Raw genomic sequence first — 2,929 nt, 5'->3', positions numbered from 1 at the left:
ACATCCCCAAAGACTCTGCTTGCTGTTTATATAAGCCTATCCACAGACTCAGTGTAAGGTTCATTAGCTCCTTGTATAACCTTAGAAAATTGACCTTGCAAATCTCCCTGTCCTTGTAAAGTCTTCCATGCCTTAACCGCAGCTGAAGCGATTTGTAAGTATATGGCAGGATCATATCCTGCTTGTTGCTGCTGACCCTCATAAGGTCCCTCTCCTAGCAACATTTCTAGATTTTTCTGAGGATAACTGGCTGCTGCATTTCGCCTGGCAGTCTCCACACAGATCTCCTGATTAGCAACCTTCCACAACAGATATTGTCCTCCACTTAGCACAGCTTTTCACACGCTAGCCCAATCTATTGGTGTTCAGTTTAAATTTGAAATGGATTCCACCATGCTTACAGTAAAAGGGGCTTGAGGACCCTAGGCTGCTACAGCTTCTTTCAACTCTTTTACAGTTTTGAAATCCAAAACCTGGTGGTATCGCTACCCTCTCTCATTCTCAAATACAGGGCATGCTAATCTGCAAGCATATTTCTGGGAATATCTGTGAGGTGTTTCTGGAAACCTTGGCATTTGAGCAGTTGGCTGAGTGGAGAAGACCTGTCCTTGATGTGGATGGGGACCAGCCGGTCAGCTGAGGCCACAGAGAACAACCCACAGAGGAAGATAACCCCTTGCTTTCTCCATCTCGTGGAGCTGGGCACCCTCCTTGAACTGCCCTGGGGCGTCAGAACTTCATGCTCTCCGCCTTTGGACTCAAGAACTTGCACCATCTCCTCCCAGGTGTCAGGACGCTGGCCTTGGACTGAGGGTTGCGCTGTGAGATTCAGTGGATCTGAGTCCTTTGGATTAGGACTGAGCCCGGCTGGCAGCTTGCAGAAGGCCCGTTGTGGGAATTCTCCATAGTTAGGTGAACAAATTCCTCTAGGGACCCCTCTCTCATATATCTATATGTGTGTGTGTGTGTGTGTGTGTGTGACTTTTCACTACTGGGACTAAAGGATCTGACTAGAACAATTGTCAGGGAGGAAAAGTTTATTTGAGGGCTCAGGTTTTCCGAGGTCTTAGTCCACAGAAGGCCGGCTCCCTCCCCAGGGCTCGAGCTGAGGCAGAACATCATGGCAGAGCAGGGGCAGAGGAACCAGCTCATGTGCAGATCAGGAAGCAGAGAGAGACTCCACTTGCCAGATACAGATGTACCCAAAGCCAAGCCCCAATTCCCTCCTCCTCCAGCCGCACCCGACGGCTTCAGTTACCTCTCAGTTGATCCCTATCAGGGGTTAGGTCACAGATTGGGCTAAGGCTCTTGTAGTCCAATCATTTCTTCCATGCACCTTCTTGCACATGAGCCTCTGGGGGACACCTCACATCCAAACCATCACTGCGTGTGTCTGTCCCATTGTTTCTGTCCTTCCGGAGAACCTTGTCTAACTTGTTACCAAGGGCATCTTGCTGATGTGGCTGCATCTGTCAATATTCACTGTATTTCAAGTTAAAACTCAGGACCAATTAAAGCCAGGATTGCCACAAGAACACATCAGCCCCCAAGGATGATATCATCACATGTCAAGTAGCACCAGGGACACTCCCCTCAGGCCCAGGAAAGAGCAAAAGTGAGAAGGACAAACAAGCCCTCGTGGGACTGTGACAACCGTGTAGACCTAATGGACCTCAGGGAAAAACATCCCTCCACGGACCCTGGACCCCACCTGGAAAACTCCCGACAGGGAGAACCATTATCAGGTGGTGGGACCTACCTCCCATCAAGGGTCCACTCTGAACACCTGCATTTCTACAAGGCCCAGCACTTCCTGTGGGGACCCTTCAAAGCCTTTGTGCCAGGACAGCAAGAGGGCGGAGTGGGAGAGGAGGCCCGTGCCCTTGCTCCGCTCTTTGGAATTAGAAAAACAGGATTAGGGGCTTCATAACGAAGCGTCTGGAGAAAAATTGAAAGCCAATAACTGTCAGAGATTCAGAGACGCCGAGAGATTGCGGCAACGTGAAGGGAGGATATAAAGAAATGCTCCTGAGGCCGGCAGTGGCAGAGGTGTCCTGTCACCACGGAGGGAAGGGACAACCCAGAGGGCAATGGAAACACTGGACATGTTGGGCCTGCAAGCTCCTGTGGGGGGAGATCTGCGCCCAGCTGATGTGCAGACGCTCAGTGAGCTGGGGATCCACGTGTGCCCCAGGGGAGGAACTGAGCAGGAGACCCCGTGGGAACCCGAGAGGCCCAGCAAGTACTGCTCTGGCCTCAGGGAGTGCTAACTGCGTGGCCTAAAGGGCCCCAGTCAGATCCCAGTCCCACAAGACACAGGGAACAGAGGACCCAGGAGGTTCATGACAGCGCCAAGAGGAGAATGCTACCTGCTGTCCCTTGGAGCCCCCTGGTGCAAGCCACCAGGGAAGAAGGGTCAGGGAAACAGATCAGGTGGTGTGGTGGCCTGGATGACAGGAGAGGGCACCCCATGTTCTTTTGAGATCTCTGGAGGGAACAACCAGCTGAAATCATATTGTCCTCAGGGAAGTTGATCCCATGGAGTGATTACATTCAGGAACGGAGACTGGGAAATTCATATTTGGTAGGGGAGCAGGGGTCGGGGAACCTGCCATGCAGCATGCACCCAGAGAGGTCTGTCACCATGCCCTGACCAGAGAGCCCCCAAGAAGCTAGAACCACAAATGCTAGCTGAGATTGGCACCTCCTCAGCCTGGTCTGCAGGATTGGATCACTCTGGAATAGATACACAAAACACAGGTCCAAAGTTCTGTTTTTGCTTGTCTCCAGCAGGTACAACTTCCCAAACAGATCTATGCACCACCACCAGCCAGGAAGAGCCAGCAATCTAAGACACCGGGACCAAACCCAATAGAAGGTTCTTCCAGTTCCATCACCCTGAGCTGGTGAGCAGGAAACTGGAGAGCCA

Source organism: Marmota monax, unplaced genomic scaffold (genome assembly GCF_021218885.2).
Source record: "Marmota monax isolate L192 unplaced genomic scaffold, Marmota_monax_Labrador192_F-V1.1 WCK01_AAM20220418_F8-fsc00160, whole genome shotgun sequence".
Taxonomy (NCBI): Eukaryota; Metazoa; Chordata; class Mammalia; order Rodentia; family Sciuridae; genus Marmota; species Marmota monax.
Note: the sequence above shows the minus strand (reverse complement) of the source record.